We start from the raw sequence: 21,317 nt of genomic DNA, 5'->3' as shown, positions 1-21,317 counted from the left end.
AAGTTCTGTCTCCCATAACTCTACTTCTACATTGAAATCAATGTCTTAATGTTCAGTTTGTACCTAAATCTTCCACATTCCTGACACAAGCACAATGGTTGAGAGTTTAAGTCTGCATAAATGTTGTTATTGTTATTTATGGAGCCCAGCAAGTAGTATTGTTTATAATATGCCCCCACACACTCAAACACACACACACACACACACACACACACACATATCCAATCATTAATTATAACAGCACATGTCATTAATTAGGATTTGCTACATAAAATGGTATGAAGTGGTGCCCAACCGACTCCACAATGGCTTATTTGCTACTTCTTGACCAAGTTTTGAGAGAAGAGCATGTATCTAAAGATCAAGCAGATTTGTTTGCTTCCAGTGATGAGTGGGTCTAAAGCCGTCTTTGATTACCAAGGCAGATTCTTCAAAACCTGTGTGCCATTTTGGAGCCTCAAGACAAAATGATATAATCCCCCTCCACCTCATCTGCAAGTACTCATCACTATCGGTTTCCTGGCTACTGAGACCTTCCGGAGAGAGATTGGTGACAGGTCTGGCATATCTCTGCCCACTGTTCTCCAGGGAATCATCCACTTAACTCCACAGAACATTCAGTTTCCATATACCGCTGCTGAGCAGACCCAGATAAAAAGGGATTTTTATGCCATTGCTGGACTGCCCAATACTATTGGAGCAATCAGCTGTGCTCATGTACGTGTTGAGGCACCATCTCCAAATCCTTTCCCCTTCCTCAATAGAAAACAATTCCATTAAATCAACTTCCAAATAATATATGATGCACAGAATAACATTTTGAATGTGGTGGCCCGCTGGCCAGGGGTAGCGCACAACTCTTTCACACTGCACAACAGTTAGGTGGTTATGCGGTTTGATTGAGGTGCTGCTGGAGATGGGTGGCTTATTGGTAAGTATTATAATATGCTAGAATTGTCGTAAGTCTGCATTATTACCATTCAACATAAATCCAACTTAATTAATTTAGGTGATTGGGGCTATCCGCTACTACCATGGCTTATGACATCACATACTAACCAAGCAGGAGGTGGCCTATAAACAGAAACTGAAGTGCACTTACCCAGTGGTGGAGCGCACTATTGGTATACTAAAAGGCTGGTGGCTATGCCTAGACACAGCAGGTGGCAAGCTTTTATACACACCTGAAAAAGTGTGCAAAATAACCATGGCCTGCTGTCTTCTGCACAATATGGTGTGCCCCCACCCCACCTGCCACCACCTGAAGACATGGAGGTAGGACCTGACCAGAGACATGTGACTTATTTCACTTTTTTAACACGTAAGCAGATCACTTTTGTTACATTATGCAACGACCTGTACTCAAGGCAGAAAAATTGTATTGATATTTATTTGATAAATGGTTTTTATTTCTTGTTTTTTAAAAGTTTCATTTTCTAATCTGTGAAAAAACGGAAGAGATATGCTGAAGAGTCTCTAATATCTTCTCTTGATTTTGTAGGACCGACTCCGAGATGATCTCTGCTCAGGTGGATCGTCTTGATGGTCCAGGTGCACTCTGGGAGGTGGTTGGCGCACCAGTGCCAGATGCATCTGAATAATAAAATAAAGACTGTTAATACATATGTTTTTTGTTTTATTTATTCATATAGCAATGATTTAAAATGGGAATGTAGCTTAAAACAGAAATTGGCATGGTAGGCTATAGATGAGGTAAATTCAAGTGTGAAAAAAAAATACATTTAATGTGGAATCAAGTGAGGGAATCAACTTCACTAAATTCCCTTTGAGAATTAAAAATTTGGATTGATGCTTACCATTGTCTGCAGATGGTGCTAGTTGATCCTGGGGTTTGCTGTCGGGATGTTTCCTGGCTGTGGTAGGTCACTGTCCAGTGGAATATCAGACTGCACCCCCAACAGAGAAACCTCTCCAATGATGGCTCCGAAGCATTCATCCACGTCCGTTGTCTTGACAGTTTCCTGGCCCCCTCCCGTGGCTTTAATAGTATGCCTGGCAGCAGACAGTTGTTTTTTTGGCATCTGTTTTCAGATCAAGCCATTTTTTTTTTAAATTCTCTGAGAGTTCTTTCTTCTGCACACATAGCATTAATTTCAATGGTGCATGCTTTGCGCTTTTCTGGACTGGTGACCCCACTGCTCACACTTGAAAATAAGTTTTTTTTCCTTAACGAAATTTAATTAAGTAGACTTTCTATCTTTGCAGATGAAAAGTTTTTTTTTCTTCTTGCTGCCCTTAGGTGGCATTTTCCTTTCCTTTTTTTCTTTCTTCTTTTGTCTGAGTTTAATGTTACCCATCAAATTGCTGTGGCTTGATGGTTTGGTGGTTTGCACACGGCACCTAGGTCTGCTGCCACATCCAATTTAAGATCAAACACAATTCATCAACATACGCAGGTGAGTAATAACAGACTTGGCTGTCAGTGCACATTTCATGAATCCCACATAGGTTTTTCTTATTTTCTTCTTATTGCTTTATACTATATATAAATATAATAGAAAAATAAGAAAACATTCATACATGAGGCCCAATGATGTCAATATTGTTGAAATCATTGTTTCTTGGATATATTTACTATATTTTGTGCCTGAATTCAGTTTTAGGTTGGCGATCATTAAGACTTGGATCATTACTTGAGATATAGTTTAATACAAAGACATACACAGAGTCACACAAACATCAGGAATTTCTTTTCTGAGAAGAGAAAAAAAGGAACATATGAGAAATATCCAAATACAAACATGAGAGTTTATGAAGCTCTAAAATACTGTGATGCTTCTCCCTTCAGGTGTATTAGCTGGGAGCTTTTTTCCAACATCATGTTGCCTAAACATTATCATGACTGACAGGACACACATGCGAGCATTGAAGCATGGATGTGTATTCACAGAGAAAACACATGCTGAGACTCCAAATGTCACAAACAAGAGGAAATATACATGTCAGCAGCAACACACACAGATATACACACTCAATTGTGTTTGCGATCACTATTATTAGTCTTGAGTCAGTCTACTGTGGCGTCCATTTGCTTACATTGTAATTCAAGTGACAATGGAAAATTACAAAGAATCTCAGAGCAGAAGCACAGAACATTGTGGTTTTGTGACAACTGATCACTCACCTAAATTACTAACCTAGGATAGTTGTTATATTGTCTTACTTTAGGCCTACATTTGAACACTTCATTTTTTGAACAAATGCAAATGTCTGACAAAACTAACAAAGAAACATTTGCACTCAGCAGCAAAAGAAATATGTTACATTATTCGTTACTTTACTTTTGTTACTCAGCTGTCAGCTCCGTCAGCACCTTTAAAAAACTCAAAATCCTCCAAAGCCAAACGTTGCATCTTTTGAATTTAACACATGTCGAAAGAAAACAAGATATTTGTGGTTTAACAAGCAGGCAGGAAAAAGTTTGGAAGGATTTACTGACAACAACAGCTCGTTAGCATAGCCTCAGTGACTGCACACGGCACTCAAGAAGTCCTGCCCTCAGCTGCACGATTCACACACCCTCCAACTCTGAACTAAACCAGTGTCAGGTGATTCCTGAATGTAGGCGTACCCATGGATAATGTTAGCAAGCCGGCTAAGAACACACAACACGTTAATAAGACAACTTTGGAATTACACAAGTCGCATTTCTCCTCCTCTGGAGCCGTCTGTCAGCTGAACACAGAGACCACACTGATATCAACCCTCCATTAAGAAAGCAAGACAGCGATGACACCAACTCCTATGTGTAAAAGTAACAGCGTGTTACTGGGATTAGTAACTGTAATATAATTACTGAATTTCAAATTGTAATCCCTTACATTACCCATTACTGAAAAAAGTAATAATATTGCTGTAACAAGTAACAAAGTAATGAGTCATTGCCCAACACTGCTTACAAGTATTGTGTGTGTATGCAAAGTCTGATATATCTTATTCCTCTGAGCTGCAGACCTCCATTGTTGTCCAAAAGCTATTAAAAACACATAAGTGGGCATGCCCCATTGCCCTCCATCTGTCATTTCCTGTCATTTCTCCACTGTTGCTATAATAAAGGCATAATGCCATAAAATAAAAAAAATAAATAAATATACATAATGGCTGCACTGGGAGTGAGCTCCTCATTACATCTCAAACTTGGAAAAAGTGGAACATTTTGCAAAATAACCTTCAATAATCTTCAGAAAGGAAGAAATAGCATTGAGTCGCAAGAACAGAAGAGAAAAAAAGACATATACACACACACACACATATATATATATATATATATATATATATATATATATATATATATATATATATATATATATATATATATATATAGGACAGGAGCGCAGTTCTGTTTACATGAACATGATTGCTGTTAGTAGTCTTCGAAGCCATTTCTAAATAAATTACCAAGACTGTAATCTTCGTGGCAAATGCCATTTCACCCATAGGTGGCACTACAGTACAAATACACCTTAAAATTGGTTAGCAATGCTCTATCAGCACAGAATTGCATGAGTATGTAAAATCTGAGATTCTAAAATACTGTCTCAGTTGAGATGAATTGTGTTGCTGTAAAGCTTTCAGAGGTAAAGGTTACAAGCAGCCACAGCAGCTGGCAGTAATAGTTAAACTGTTAATTTTATCATTTACACCTGTGCTTTTCCTACTGTGACATGTAGAGATGTCTTTTGTGAAAAAGGCCTGTTCAACTGATCATACAGGTGGTGTGTGGCATCTCTTAGAATACATTTAATTGTCAAATTAAACACTGATGTTGTGTTATGTTTACTGATAGCTTGGACAGATCTCAGCCTGAGACCAGGAGAAAGATGTCGTACCTTGTCATTTTGGATATGGCAAAATCCCTTGCAGTGCATATTTTCTCTTCATCATTCTGTCACTGCAGAACAAAACAGTTTTGACAAATAAAACAACACAGTGTGGTCACAGAATCCTTTTTGTTATGTTTTCCACACTAAAGCACTTGAATGTGTGACAAGTTGTGTTTACTGTCAGAATAGTAGGATGCTCTTCAGGTACTTAATCATGGGTAAACAATTCAGAGTAAGACAGCATTGCTTTCAACAGACCCGCTAAGACTGGATTGTCCAAAAAGAATTTGGATGACACTTGGTGTTTGTCAGTGGAGGTTCACAATTCTAAACCACAGATTCTGTTGCTGATGCATTATTCTGTCATATTGCATGCAACACCTCCATCACAGTGTATATTCTACATATTCATTAACAGCACATTAAGAAACTACCACCAGTGTTGTTTTGCTCTGTTGAAGTCTGAAAATAATGAAGAAAATGAAATGAAAAATGATTCGATGGGACTTTGTTTGGCAGTATATTACATTAAGGTTTTTCATTAGAAAATGGGTTGATAATTGCAGAACATTTAGGCATCGCACATAACATAATAACCTCTGGCCAAGCTAACAATAATCGTTTATTAAAACACAAACAAATTGTGACTTATTAAACTGTCAAGCAGGTGACATTTAAGTTGAGAGTAGAAGTGAATTCTCGAACTTTGGAAAAAATCAGTTGAATGAAAAATCATTTAAAGATGTTTTCTGGTGTCAGATGTGAATGTCCTCTTTTTTGACCTCTTCCCAGTGGATGCTGTTTTGTTCTGGTGTTCACAGAGAGCTGATATTGTCTGTTTCTGTGTTTCTTTAAGACTCCTTGGAGTCGTTGTCATGTAACTGATGTAGTGTTCCCCACAACTGTAACATATGATGTCATACACCACTCCAACTTTACTTTTCAGGTGTGGGAAGGGGTCGAAAGCCAATATCAGAGGCCATCTTTGAGCAGACACAGGGATTACCTTCTCTCCTTATGTGACCACTTGTTATCATGTGACCAAAGTTCAATACTTCGGTCACATAATGTCAAAAAGCCACCTCTTGGAATTGATTTAAGCCTCCTGGAATAACTAAAAATGCTCTTGCTTGATCTTGGCTCTAACAAGTATTTTTGCACATTTAAGGAAAAGTGGTGTGAAGATCAGGAGTTCAGAACTTGGCTTCACAAAGTGAAAAATTTGAGGGCAGATATGTACTTGTATGTCATTCTGCTAGCCAGAAGCACAAGGGTTTGGATAAGCAACTAAGACAAACACCCCAGATCACCTCACAAAGTCTCTCTCACTGTCACTCGCCCTGATCTCACACTCCTTAGTGGTTTAATTACATCACATATTTTGACATATTTAAAATTTGCTGCACTTGTGCATATGTAGTTATGTGGTTGGTGTTGTTTGTGAGGCAGTATTGTTGGCACTATTTGCTTTTTGGTCGTTGTTGTCCATAACTCTGTCAAACCAGAGTACACACATCAATCACACATTGTAAAAATCTATGGAATTTACCCTTTGCAAAGATGTACACTGATCTGAGATATGTTAAGAGCTGAGTCCAAATGTCTGGACATCACCGCACATGCAGAGTTTTGGACTTTGTGGGCGCGTTCCCAGGAAGTCTGTGATTGCCAAAGTCTGTCCGAATCCACAATTTATCAAGTCCACAAGGGGCCTAAAACGGACTTTCTGCAGACTTCCAGAGACTCCGCTTGGATCTCCGCTTAATCATCATCATAATGGTATCTACCATATTCACTTTTGATGACATTAGCTTTTTTCAGTTTTGTTGCATAAGTTTATTGATGTAGTGAAGTTTGATAATGCACACAGAATATTCATAGGCCTATAGGCTTAATAATGTTGATTTGTTTGTTTATGTAAATTATAATCTACTAAATTAGCAGTTCACGAAAAGGGAAAATATCACCAAGCATTCTGACCAGATTTGTTGTAGCTGCTGTTTAAATCAGCAGACCCGCACATATCGATACCATTAAAAACTGTTCAGAAAAACTCGAGTTACAGGGTCTGGAATTTCAATTCATCTCCATGAGAACACTTGAGGTCTGGGCTCAGCCAAGGATTCAGCCAAGGATAAGCATCAGTAAATCTACTTCTAAATCATAGAAAAAAGTCTCCTTTCACAAATCTTTGTTCATATTCAACAGATTTGACTTTTTCACCAGTAAAAGTAACCCTGTAGATCTTTTAACAGCTACAGTCTTACCTGTGTGTAAACTTGAAGAGTCAAGAAGCAAGGAGCAGATTCACTATAATGAATTTTTTTCCATAAAAAGTCACCTGAAGCATGTATTGTACTACTCACATGCAAAATGATCACATTTCTGAATCACTTAACTTTCTGAAAAAAACAATATATAGCATGCCTGGGTGACACATATAGCAACTATGTCATGAGTCTATAAATTAAAAAAATTATAAACAAGCCAAACAAAAAATCCCTAGCATTCAAAGCATTAATCATGTCGAGCCTTTTGAATTGACACAATCAATGTACTCTTGACTTGACTTTATTGTATAACGAACTGAATAAAAGCATACAGGGGTTTGTATAAAAAACAATGAAAAAGGAAATATTTAAGTTATATACTGTATATCTCCAAGTGCTCCAAATGCTCTACAGTTGTAGAATTGCTGTCCAATCACAATACTTTGCCAGTGCTGTCGGTGATGACATCACAGACTCATCCTCCTTTCTAGTTCCTTTTTATATACCATTTTTTTCATATTATTTTTCCTTCTTTTTTATATTCTATCTTCATACTTTCTTTCCTTTTCATCAAATTTTCTTCCTTCACTCGTTGCCTCCTTCCTTTTTTATCATTCCACTGTGAATTAAGATGAGTAGTCCACATCAGCAGCCTCTCTTCACACTGTGTTGTTAACTACAATAAGGAGGCTCATAAACCATAGGTATATAATGACAGTACGTTTTCCAGTCAATTTTCTTTTCTTTGTTCTCTCTCTCCGCCTCCTACATCTCTTTCTCAACAACAAAGAAAAAAGCACCTCAGCGTCATCAGACCAGCCGTGTTTTTCTCGCCGCAATTTAATCTCTGTCTTTAAATTCTATTCGCTGACTTTATTGCTTGCATTACAATATTGCAAAAGCAGTAAACAAAATGCAAAGTGCATGCATTAGTTTGTTTATTTAGGTTTGTCGGAACAGAGGAATGATGGGGAGGAGGCTGTGGGGGAAGAAGATTAAGCTGTGCACATAAAGTCACTTTACTAGAGAGAATGACTTGCGAGAGAGAAAAAAACGATATGAAAGTGATACATGGGTTCATTGCTTCACATGTATCGGTCTTACCCAACACTGCAACAACTGTGGAAATCTGTGTTTGACACTCGAAATGAAAGAACATGTGGCATACTTGACACAGTATTTGTGTTATACACATTGTTAGATAGGTTACCTGAACAGATTTATCAGTTACTCATTATAGATAACCCACTGAAAAATTAATTACATTGCTTTACTAAGTACGCAACAGCAAAAGTATAGCCATTTTTGTTTCTCAGTCCAGTTCTGTGACAGATGCGTTTAAACAACTCCAAATCTTCTTAACCCACAAGTCGCATCTTCTGTACTTAACGAGTAGGAATACAAAATAAGGCCTTTCAGTTTAACAAGCAGCCCTACAATATAGAGATATCTTCTGACCATCAGTAGCTAGCTCAACATTTATCCATGGTGACTGCATGTAACAGCACTCTAGCAGCAACTATTTTCAGTGGAAAGTAGCTAAAGCCTGCAGGAAAAGTCATTAGATGTTGCTAGATGATGTCACATGCTAATTTGCATATCTGTGACATCATGATGTAATAACATACATACAATATTTTAAAAAATCTAAAGAAAATCAAGTTAAATTAAACTAAACTGACTGTAACTAGCTATATCATTAGCCATTTCTTCAAGCAGCTCCTCAATGTGCATCTCAATCTAAAAAACTGTTTGATGCAAGCTGTTGTATCAACTATCAACTGAAGTATCATGAATAGAGAGATGATCATGCACTGGAATAAATTCACTACTGTTTACTCTGTCTGTTTTGACAGAACAAAATCAAACTTAGATAGTAAAGTTAAATGATTTAGAATAAAAACAATGAGAATCAATGATTGGTCATTAGGTATACACATTCACAGATCATTCATGACTCTGTCTGGCTGATGATTGCTCCACTGAAAGTGCTGCTTCTCTGTCCCACCCACTGACAGTCAGTCCAGAGAGCCACATTAGCTCTCATTCATGGAGAAATACTGGTGACTCCCTTCAAGGAAAGGAGTTAAGATCCTTCCAAAAAGTCACTAGATATGTCAATAGCTGCTTTTTTGAGAAAAAAGTCACTAAAGGGGTCTGAAAAGTCACTAAATCTAGCGACTAAGTTGGCAACACTGCACTCTAGTCCTCACAGCCGTGGGGCTCACACATCCTCCAACTCTGAACCCAACCAGGTAATTTTCTACTTTTGGCTTATAGAAACAACTGTGGAATCACTGTGAGCTGCAATTCTCCTTTTTTGGAGAGGCTAACCGCTCACCTCCAGCTCCTGCACCAAGCTAACCAGGCAGATCTCTCAGCTGAACGCAGAGACCACATTGATGTCACACTGAGTAACAGAGTTACTGAATTTACACTACTGCAAAAGTAAAGTAGCCTAATCACATTACTGAGTGTGTTATTCAGTAATGTGTCGATAGTTCTTGGGAAGCTTTCGCAGTCCCATGTCTCCTATATTTTGAGGAAGCAGCAGGATTTTCATACATGCTTACGAATATTAATCAGAATGAGTGCGTTTGTGCTCTTAACTTTTGTGACACTGAAACAGCAGGAATTTCATGCTAACGTTACTTGTGTGTTGTGCGCTTCTGTGCTTTTAACTTGTGCAATTTGATTTGCTTAGTTCAGACATTATTTTTTCTATCCAGAGGATTCTGAAGTAGAGGAAAAAAGTTAAAATAACTAATTTGTGGCGATTTTGATGCCTGTGAGTCAAGTTTGTGCTAGGCTATGTGTGGGAAAATGACAACTATCATGACTCTTGTGTGTATTTTGCACAGACAGCTAGTTGAAACCGGGACATATTGATATATTTATGAGATTCCTAAGGACACTTGGATGCTCCATTTAAAACCAGGACTGTAAATCAGGACATGTGGTCACCCCAATTTAAATGATCTTGTTTTCATTGTCCTGAGGCTTGAAGTTTGTCTTCTTTCACTGTAAACTGGAGTAAAACTGAGATTAAGACAAAAGACAGTGCTCTTCTTACCGTGTGGTAAAAATAGGAAACTACAGATTCATTACAGGCTGTGGATTTATTTGTAGAAGTCTATGATTGGGTTTCACACAAGAAATTCAATTCAAACTTTTAAAGCTGACTATATACAAAATTGGCACAAAATTAGTCTTGCAAAATGAATGCATGAATGGATGACAGCCGTGACATCAAGTGAAAGTAAAAAATGTTTTGCCAGCCAAGCCACAATTACATAAATGCCAGGCTGATGGATATATACAATTCATTTCCATATAAATGTTTTTTTCTCCTGCTGAGAAATCAGGGGTCACATGCAACATGTAAACCAAACTGCAAGTTCAATCATTCCATACACTGCAATTTCAAATTCTTAAATCATACAGACAACAAAAAGATAAAGTCTAAAAAAAAAGCAGGGCTGGCCTGTGTGCATAAACATGCATATATATTCAGTATATAAAGCAATGGGCTCTTTTTTTCTTTTGTCTCTTCTTTCATCTCACACACACACACACACGCACACACACACACTTGGCAACTGACTTAAAAGTCAAGAGCATCTTAAACTGAGGTTCAAAGGACAATTCTCGCTTAAAAAGGACGGTTCTCTCACAGTCATATCTTCTGTATATCATCAAAAAAGGCTGCATCTTTAAAATGTGAAATGGTTATAACAGAGTCACCACATCAGTGTGTGGGGTAGTGTTTGTGTATTAATAAATTCACATACATTCTGGAAAAGTAGAACGCTATTGAAGAAGTTATTATTTATTCATGTATGCATATACTACATTCTTGAAAAACAGACCCTGAAGATGGAACGTTGCTTTATTCTGTGTCTTCAGCTCTTTCACCCAAAAGTTTCAACATTTAAAAACTGGGTTTTCCCACCAGGCTGCATGCATCATGCCTTACAATGATTGGAAAAAGTTCAGTTTAAAAGAGGGTGTGTAAATAACTAAGTCATGTTTTTTGAAAGACCTCTAAACGTCTCTCTGGATTGTCATGAAAAACGGGATTATTACAGAAAATTGTCAATTGATGCAGTCATGTAAACAAATTAAAGGTACACTATGGAGTTCTGCTGGAGGCAAACAATGTTTTGTCTACATTCAGTCAACAAAACGCATTGTATCCTTGAGGCCTAGAAAATGTGTTGAATGCATTTCCTTCTACATAATGCATTTATAAAAGAGTATTTTAAAAATGATTTAAAACCTGCATTGTTTACATCAGTGTTTGCTCACTAGCAGTCATCTTTTCCTTTGCCGTTGGTGTGTTTTTACATTTCATGTCACCAACTGTGTCACTGGAATAGCGTAAAATAATCTCTGGGAGTGTGTATCACTGTATGTAAGCTGCCACTCAGTCACCATCCAGGATCATCTGTATTGTTTTCCCATTTAGTCTGTTCTCTCAGTTGTATGACACGCTCACTTTCATTAACACAAGTGTTTAAAGTAAGTAAGGTATACAACTAATGTGACTGGCTGGGAGGATACAGGATATATCACCACAAACTCTTTCCTCTCTGGTTTACAGTTGTGGGCTGCACTGCCTGTAGACTGTAGATGAGGTTGCAGCAGAATACTTGAATCCTGCTGACAGGATTTTACTATATACCCCCCTTTGACCGCAGTGTGGTCAGCGATGGCAGAGTGGCGCTGTTGACTCTGCAGGAAGTGGAGCCGTGGAACCAGATGTATGTATGATGTATTACTCTTGATGAGAGACTTTTCATTTCGGCTGATATTTAACTTAAACAGTTGTGTTTTATATTTATCTTGTGGTGCCCCCGTGACATTTTGCACCCTAATTGAGCTTATTTCTTTGCCATGTGCATAGAAGGCAGAAGGCCTGCTCAGGCTCGCTGGCCAGGCAGCCTAAGCGGAGCACCAACTCAGTGTTCAGGGGAGAATGTTAGTTCTTTTGCAGGAGGCTTCCCTCTTGTCTTCCCCTCTTACGTTTTAACGCCATAATTTGCGCAAAATATGGATGAGTAAAGTTGGACACAGCTGTAATTTAGACTCTATTAAAATTATAAATTAAATTAGAAACAACATTTAATCTGTTTGACATTTAATTGAAAGAAAAGGTACCCAACACCCCCACCTACATGCACCCACATACCTCTCAGACACATCATTTGTTTTCAAGAATTAGACTTCTACTGTAGTCCTGCAATCTTTTCAGTGACTGAATTATTGAATGTGTATATTGCTATATAAACATTTTTTCTGTGAAGCACCTTCTTGACTTTACTTTCATATACTACAGTATACAGTATAGTCACTATCAAGATAATCTTGATAATAAATGATATATACTGTAACCAAACACACAGCAAACACATTAAGGCTATATCCATCCTCATATGATTTTGTTTTAAAATGCATAACTTTTGCTACATTTACGCCTTGCTACTGTTTGATATCACAAACAGTAGCAAGCGTGTCTGGAGATTTAAATAAGTTATGCGGTTGTGCCTCCCACGTAAATGTGCACAACATCTCTTCCTCAATGCGGAGACATAGCTGCGGGGGATTGCTGTATATAACTTTATACTTTTTATATACATTTGCTCGAAGCTGGCACTACAGCAAATCAATAGGATCGGGCATTTGATTTTCACGAGGGGACATGCAATGCATTGTATATTTGTTTATCCTGTTATCAAACAAGTGGAACACAGCTCAACAGGTTTGGATACTCAAAGTACACTCAAATACTAATGATGTGTTTGAGAATCTAAGAAAGGAATGTGAGAAATAAGTCAAATCTTACTATCCTGTTTGTAATGTTTTGTATGACCAAATCACAAAAAATAAGTGAAAGAGGGCATTTTATTCAGCCAAGTAACATAACAGAAGGGGACCAGCGACAAAGGGAATCCTAGATATGTCATAGTGTTGTCACCCAACTTTCACACCCACAGGAAACCCCCCCAGAGGTGTGTCATGTCTTATTCTTACTCAAACTACCATAACCTGTAAGAGGTTTGATCCTTTGTCTCCCTTGGAGAAAATCATCAGATAGTTCTGTGAGTAGTTGAGTTAGGGTCCATTTGTAAATTCGGCAAAAGTAGCCTAGGCTACTTTATGTCTACAGTAGACTGATGTTAACAGCAGATAAAGTCACTGTCACAGACACAGTTATTTCTTCACTGTATATCAGCCTGGAACCAGTGGAAGTTCTGTCCCTCTCCCTCAAACTAAACAAACTAAATAGAACTACTGTATGTTTACTGTATACTGTAATGTTTTTATGGTTACAGCATTCCATCAAATGGAAATGTTATCGATGTCTTGAGCATCATTTTAGAAACACTTTTCCAAAAATTCAGCCTGAAACTGCAGTAGTTTCACCCCACCCCTGGATTCCAAATGACCCTGTTCAGTGGGTTTGTGTTTGCATATTTTTGGACCGGTCAAATGATATACACACAGTCACCTCTCTACTTCATATTCAAATACCCAGTTAACCCTCCTATTGTGTTGGCACGCAGCAAATGATCCCAAGCACACACACACACACACACACACACACATTGTTGTGTGATTGAAATGAAGAAAGTTGTTGGTGGTTCTTTTTTTGTTCAGACCTACAATTGACACAGAAATAATTAATAACATATACAATTTGGGAATGATACACTCAAGTTTAATCTGTAATCTGTCTACACCTCGTCACATGTGTCACATTCACCCATTCACACACATTCATACGCTGAATGGGTACAGGGGCTACCATGCAAGGTCCCAACCTGCCCATCAGAGGGAACTAACCATTCACACACATTCCTACACTGATAGCACAGCCATCAGGAGAAATTTGGGGTTCAGTATCTTGCCCAAGGACACATCAACATGCGGACTGGGGGAGCCAGGAATTGAACCGTCGATCTTCCAATTAGTGGACGACCTACTACCTTCTACCTCCTGAGCCACTTATTATTATTATTGTTGTTGTTGTTATTATTATTAATAATAACAATAATAATAATATAATAAGCTGAGCAATAGTTCTTATGTCAAGTTTTTATCTTTGTTTTAATATTTGCCTTTTTTAAACTCAATTGCAATTAAAATGTCAGTACTTAAAGGTTACACTGCCACTTTACTTACCTGTTGTATTTGAACTACATTGGTACTGTGGACTTGACACATATTTACTTCAGCATTGCGCTAATCAATATTATGTTACACAAATAAAGAGATTCAGTATTGGATAATTAAACACATGGTATGCAACATATGAACAATGCTGTTAATGCAGTCTACGTCACAAGGGGGTTTGTGTCAAAAGTAAAGAGTTTAAGTAGATGGTTTCCAGTAGCTCAATACGATAAATATACACACTAAAAATCATTGCACTCCATTAGCATTCATTTCCCACGCTGGTCATGACAACAGTTAATACAGCAAGCGTTCACCATTCCACCATGTTTTCAAGTTGGATAAGATAAACACCACCACATCTACCTCCATTACTAACTAACTAACTACAATGTCTTGCTATGCTTTCTTGCGCTGCGTCACAATCCTATTCTCTTCCATTGGTCACGTGTGCCACCTGGTGGTTGTTGGTGCACACTGCAGCTACTATTGGATAAATAATTTTACCCCCTTCACTGTTGCCAGCATTGCGGTTATCACGTCAATTGAAACGAGTAACCTGTAATTTTCAAGTCTGTTGCACCTTGAGTGTGGTCAGAAGCGTGCGCTGCTGCACTTGTAACCACACGCAACAGTGATGTCACAGTATACTGACCACACCCTGGAATGCACTTTTACATCACTACAAAAAGATGAAAAGTAAAACTACCGGAGGTCAGCAAAAACAAGACATTCAGCTGCTGTTAAGTTGCTCTTTGAGAAAACATGACCTCAGGCATTTGTCTTTGTACGTGTATGGTAAAAAAATAAAAAAGCCAAAAATTGTAGTCCATAGACTGTAATTAGACTGCTGACTTGAGACGTCATACACCGAAAAGTTTTATATGAATACATGTATTCTCCTAATCTGTATTATACCCCTGAGAGACTTCAGGAACAAACATAAAATCTTCAAAGTTCCACTATGTTTATAAGATGGTTGCTGACTGACTTGGACCTTGAAACCATACAAGCTTATAAAAACACAGTGTCTTATGCAAGAGTTATGAAGTAAAGAGACATCACATTTATATTGTTACACATTGAACATTGGTGAAAATGTCCTATAGAAGGACTGAAAGAATAAACAGGTTGCCAGTCAAGAGTCCCACTTTGGTTTGTTTGTAGCCACTTCAAACAATGCAGCATCACAAGAATTCCCCCGGGACAAAAGAACATTTCTGACGGTCCTTCTTGGCGGATCCTTGAAAGCTGTTGTGATGGAGGAAAACACTGGAAGTCGTTTTCAGATGACAAGCTGCCATAAAACACTTGCCTCAGGCTCTCAAGTCATACAGCCTCACCAGCCTCGCTGTCCTGTTTCAAGAAGTTTCTTTTTTTCCATTTGCTTGTGTCTTGACCTCAACACATAGAAGGTATTAGAGAATCATTACATGGGAATCAGGCTACTTTGGGTTAGACCGGGGTTGAAAAATTAAATGCTGTAATGCAACTGAAAGCATCTCTCTATATAAAGCAAGGAATCTCTGTCATCTGTATGCACGTATGTATGTGTGTATGTATGTGGGTTTGTCCTTCGCATATCTCAAGAACTGTTCATCCGATCTACTTCCTTGGCCCGTTTCAAACAGGTTTTGAACGGGCACTGCACTAGTTTTAAGAATTATTAGGTTTCCTCTGACCATTTCATGAGAATTGAGTAATGCACAGGATATGATATTTGAACATCTGAGTTTTTCAAGAACTTTTGGGGGTGTAACATCTAAAAATGTGATAGGCTACACAACAATTTTGTTCAGCTAGAAATCTTCAACTGCAGTCAACAGCCTAAACACATGCTTAACTCAAGAACACATTCATGTTTCCAATGCATTTGTGAATGCAGCCTCTAAATTAAATGTTTCTTAGTTGTCTTTGTAATTTACAGTTAAAAGATAATTCTAGTTTTTTACAACTTGGATTTTATTTTAGCAGTTTTGGCCATTGTTTTGATTATGATATTTAACAAAGTAATTACTGTTATCAGGGAACACGGTGACAGCACTAAAAAGAAACCAGACAGGGAAAGAAACATGAGTGGTCAGACGATCAGACAGGTTGTAAACAAGCCAACAGTTTAACCAAATTTTCTGAGTGAGTGCACCTGATATGTTGTTGATAATCCCTCATTGCCAGCTATTATTACAATGTTATCTAAGTTGTGGGTTTGACAATGTTGTTTTCTGGCTCTATGTTCAAAATGTTACAATGGACGCATTGTAGTACCAAGTGATATTGAAAATTATATTTGTGGTCTTTTACTACTGACAACATTCAGCTGTTGCCCTTTGACTATCTGATATTTCTCCAGTCAAACATCCTGAACAGAGTTGGTGGAAGCTGCCGGGTGACAGACCCACACATTAAATCTGAGGCAAGGCAAGGCAAGTTTATATACATAGCTTCTACATGCTTTACAAGAAATATTAAAAGCAACGAGAATAAGTGCAAAAGAAACACACAATAAAAGAACACTTAAGTACAAACAGTCATTAAAAAGCTGAGAGTAGAAAACAAGAAGCTAAAATAGAATAGGACAGGTATAAAATACAAAAATAAAAGTTACAGTGCAATGTAAGAAATGAATAATTATTTGATTTAATAAAAGGCAGCAGCAAACAGAAAAGTCTTGTTCCAGATATGCGGTGCATAAAAACTGAATGCTACTTCTCCATGTTTAGTTTTGACTCTGGGAACAGAAAGTAGACCTGAATCAGCTGCAGCTGTCTGATTGATTTTTTTAGGGAAACCTGTAAAGACATAGTTACAGTAGTCGAGTCTACTGAAGATAAATGCATGGACAAGTTTTTCCAAATCCTGCTGAGACATAAGTCCTTTAATTCTTGATATATTCTTCAAGTGATAGGCTCTTTGTAATTGTCTTAATGTGGCTGTTGAAATTCAGGTCTGAGACCATGACTACACCAAGATTTCTGGCTTGGTTTGTGTATTTGTGCTTTGTGGTGACTTAATCATTCTTCCTCAGCTCCAAATACAATTACTTAAGTTTTGTCTTTGTTTAATTGAAGAAAATTCTGGCACATCCAACCATTGATATGTTCAATGCACTTACTCAGCACTTGTATTGGACCATAGTCCCCTTGTGATATGGTTATGTAAATTTGTGTGTTGTCTGCGTACTTATGGTAACATATTTTGTTGTTTTCCATAATCTGACCTAGTGGGAGCATGTAGATGTTGAGCAGAATGGGCCCCAGAATAGAGCCTTGGGGAACTCCACAGGTTGTCTTTGTCCGCTCAGATGTATAATTACCTATAGACACAAAGTAGTCCCTGTCCTTTAAGTAGGATTCAAACCAGTTCAGTACTGTGCCAGAAAGTCCTACCCAGTTTTTCAGAAGGTCGAGTGATATGTTGTGGTTGACTGTGTCGATTGCAGCACTGAGAATCAATAATACTAAGACTGCAATTCTGCCACTGTCTATGTTTAAGCGGATGTCATTCAAGACCTTAACAAGAGCAGTCTCACTGCTGTGGTGTGGTCGAAACCTGACTGGAAGACATCAAAACAGTTGTTTAGTGCCAAGAAGTTGTTTGTTTTCAATTATTTTACCTAAAAGCAGGAGGTTTGATATGGGCCTATAATTGTTCATTAGTGAGATGACTAGATTGTTCTTTTTTTAAGAGTTGCTTGATGACGGCAGTTTTCAGGGCCTGTGAGACCTGAGAGAAGAGACATTTTGACAATTTGTAGAAGATCTGAGGCCGTGCAATTTTGGAACATTTTTGAATGTTGTATAATGTCCTCCAGGTTTTTATGATTGATTAGTTAAAACTGTGTCATACTAGAATTGATTTTAAGGGGACACAGGGACAACGCATACCCTGTACCTGATATTTTCTTGATTTTGTCAGTGAAGAAGGAGGCAAATTCATTGCAGGCCCTGGTAGATAGAAGTTCAGAGGCTACTTACACAGGAGAGTTTGTTAGCCTGTCAACAGTAGCAAATAACTAGTAGCTGCGACCAGTAAGTAACTCTAATAGTGTATTAAGTTCACTGAATTTGTTGCCTACTCATGCATGACAGAGACATGTAAGTAAATCTTGAATTGCACTTTCTCTCTCTTACTCCCTCAGTGTAAATATGTGGTATATGTGGTCTCTCTCTCTCTCTCTCTCTCTCTGCCTCTCTTACTCTGATTGGTGTTAATGTCTGATGTATATGATTTTTCTCTCTCTCACACACACACACATTTCAGACAGTTTTGCTCTGTTTTGTTTTGATATGCTTTTACCATTTAGCTTTATTGACACTGTAAATGACACTGTACATATTGCCAAGGCATGTTTAAATGTTGAAAAGATAACATTAATTACAGAGCATTAACTTCACTAAAAATTAAAAAGGCTATATATAATCATACAAACTGATTAAGAATGTCAGCATGAACCAAAACAAAAACTCTGCTGTTTCATGACAGAAACTCAAGACAATACAAAAGAACGAATGATGGGATGTGTCGAAGAAACCTGATCTCACAAAAATACGTGAAATGACCATGACCTCTTAACACCGCATTCCATGGTGGTGGCAAGTAATGGGTTGAAATTATGTGCTGGTACCACAGAAAGAATGCCAATGTAAAGTCAATTAGGATCCTTTGTTGTGGTAGACACACAAATTCCCTGGTTCAACAACGTTACGCAATTGGCGGTGGTTAATGTTGTTTTCTAGTTTAGAAAAACATTGAATTGTGTATGATATAACTGTCATTTTAATGTAATGAGGTAGTTAGATTATAGTTATAGGAAGATAAATTGTTCCCCTTACATTATTAAAATGGCAAACCAATTCCTCTTTTGTAATTTCCCCCTCAATAAGAACAATAACAATAACAATAACATGATGATGATGATAATGACTGACTTCCGCATTGGAATGATGAATTTGTTAAATATATTATTACAATGCTCACCCATGGTTAATGTGAGTTTTTGCTTTACTGTGAATTTGCATATAATTCTGTTGAATATGATTTGAAATTGTGTGAATACTAGAGCTCCAACATCATCTGTATAAAATAAATATTTGCGGTTGCATGTACATCGTTGCAAGGTTGATATATATCTTTCAAATGTATTTTCTTTCATAGTAAGAGTAATAACATTATTATTAATAATGGCTAGTAATGAAGCAGAAGAAGCTCCAGTCATTACCACGGCAACGCTACATCATGCACACTTCTTACTCATCATCACTGCTTTTTCATTCATTTCTCTCACTGCCACCGACTACAGTAAGTATCTCAACCCAAGGGGTGTTCATTTGTTCAAAACATAGAATAACATTGCTGTTATTTCTTCCGTTGGACCCCAGTCTCTATAGCGTTTCATCCCTGGAGATTAGATTGTGTGTTTATGTGTTGTATTAACATTCAAAGTGCAAGGCAAATGTCAGACGTGTAATTGTTACGGAGATTACCACCACAGGGATGTACTAGAGTAAAACGTGGCCCTGGAATTTTTCCAGAGGATTGGACTGACCACTCACTTCGCTGGTCAGACCTAAAACAAAAAATGTGTAATCAAATAGAGTGTCCCGCAGACACTATGGTGCCATACTTCTTTAAGTTATTGTCTTTCTAGAAGACACTGAACTCATCATGATATAAGATGATAATGATGATTGTTAGTTATTTGTGACATTGAGAAAAGATAGCAATGGATGAGTTTAAATCTCACACACATTTTGACATATGTAAAAAAGAAACAACAAAAAACCTGCATAAACTATCATAATAAACAAAGCAAAACTTTCTTACACTTCTCATGTTGCCCCTGACAAGGTCAACGAATGTTTCAACTTCCTCATCCTTGGCCAGGAACAAGTCCTCATATATGGGCGACTCCTCAGTCCTGTCCATAATAAGTTAACATTAAAGTCAATAATAAAAATCACAAAGTATAACATTTATTATTATTTGTGAAAACGCCTGTTATGACTACTCAAAGACAACATGACAAATTGCTCGAAATTGCTCCGACCAAAGTATTGTAATTATTAATTAAATCTTTATGTAACCCAATTACAACCACTACATACAATACAAATCAATTCTTACTGTACAAATATCAGATGCTGCACTCATCCATTGCTATCTTTTCTCAATGTCACAAATAACTAAACTAACAATTAAGTTATCATCTTATATCATGATGAGTTCAGTGTCTTCTAGAAACACAATAACTTACAGAAGTATGGCACCATAGTGTCTGCGGGACACTCTATTTGATTACACATTTATTGTTTTAGGTCTGACCAGTCTGACCGGTGATGTGAGTGGTCAGTCCAACCCTCTGGAAAAATTCCAGGGCCACATTTTACTCAAGCACGTCCCTGTGGTGGTAATCTCCGTAACAATTACACGTCTGACATTTGCCTTGCACTTTGAATGTCACTTTAACATGTATTAAATTGATTTAGGTAGCTGCCACAATCCAACTGTGCCAGGGAGTTGTCATGTAGCCGGCTAGTTAACTATAACACGAATCTGCTATAATGATGTGCCAGCTAACTTAGCATTAGCACACTGCATTAGGCAAGTGGTTGGCGGTTAGCTGTGTAAAACGTTAATGCAACACATTAACACACTCAATCTAATCTCCAGGGATGAAACGCTAGAGACTGGGGTCCAACAGAAGAAATAATATTATTTAGCAATATTATTCTCTTGAACAAATGAACACCCCTTGGGTTGAGATACTTACCGTAGCCAGTGGCAGTGAGAGAAATGAATGAAAACGGAGTGATGATGAGTAAGAAGCATGCGTGACTTAGCATTGCCGTGGTAACGACTGAAGCTTCTTCTGCTTCATTACTAGCCATTATTAATAATAATGTTATTACTCTTACTATGAAAGAAAATACATTTGAAAGATATATATCAACCTTGCAACGATGTACATGCAACCGCAAATATTTATTTTATACAGATGATGTTGGAGCTCTAGTATTCACACAATTTC

General features: G+C 37.6%; 2 long non-coding RNA genes across 3 annotated transcripts; one reads left to right on the top strand and one right to left on the bottom strand.

Annotated features, from left to right (window-relative positions):
* Nucleotides 1-193: 193 nt before the first annotated feature.
* On the top strand, nucleotides 194-1,587 carry LOC121901655. The gene is made up of 3 exons (XR_006097351.1): nucleotides 194-931; nucleotides 1,010-1,321; nucleotides 1,502-1,587. It is a non-coding gene; the product is annotated as an uncharacterized LOC121901655 (long non-coding RNA).
* Nucleotides 1,348-20,532, bottom strand: LOC121901654. 2 transcript variants are annotated; one of them, XR_006097349.1, is made up of 4 exons: nucleotides 20,114-20,532; nucleotides 4,851-4,912; nucleotides 1,818-3,763; nucleotides 1,348-1,593 (listed from the first exon to the last, which is right to left on the bottom strand). It is a non-coding gene; the product is annotated as an uncharacterized LOC121901654 (long non-coding RNA). The 2 variants fall into 2 exon arrangements; XR_006097350.1 differs by lacking the exon at nucleotides 20,114-20,532 and adding an exon at nucleotides 5,103-11,729.
* Between the last annotated feature and the right edge of the window lie 785 nt (nucleotides 20,533-21,317).

Source organism: Thunnus maccoyii, chromosome 8 (genome assembly GCF_910596095.1).
Source record: "Thunnus maccoyii chromosome 8, fThuMac1.1, whole genome shotgun sequence".
In the NCBI taxonomy this organism is placed as follows: domain Eukaryota; kingdom Metazoa; phylum Chordata; class Actinopteri; order Scombriformes; family Scombridae; genus Thunnus; species Thunnus maccoyii.
The sequence above is the reverse complement of the archived record's forward strand: the minus strand, read 5'-3'. Positions and strand labels throughout refer to the sequence as shown.